Below are 260 nucleotides of genomic sequence, written 5' to 3'. Positions count from 1 at the left end.
TTGGACAACATAGGTTTGAATGGCATGGGTCCAGTTATATGAAATTTTTTTTCCTTAAATACACCAGAATTTTTTTTGATATTTGCAACAATTTGAAAAAACTCACAACTGAACTATGCAGCTAGAAATACCCCAAAACTTACAAATTTAGTATGCCATAAATGCATAAAACATACGTAGATACTAGTCAACTTTATCATTTACTACCATAAAAATATCTAAATCTAGGGCCGGCCCGGTGGCACACTGCTACAGTGCGC

Source organism: Galeopterus variegatus, unplaced genomic scaffold, assembly GCF_000696425.1.
Source record: "Galeopterus variegatus unplaced genomic scaffold, G_variegatus-3.0.2 Scaffold3406, whole genome shotgun sequence".
NCBI lineage: Eukaryota > Metazoa > Chordata > Mammalia > Dermoptera > Cynocephalidae > Galeopterus > Galeopterus variegatus.
This window is presented reverse-complemented; position numbering follows the sequence as displayed.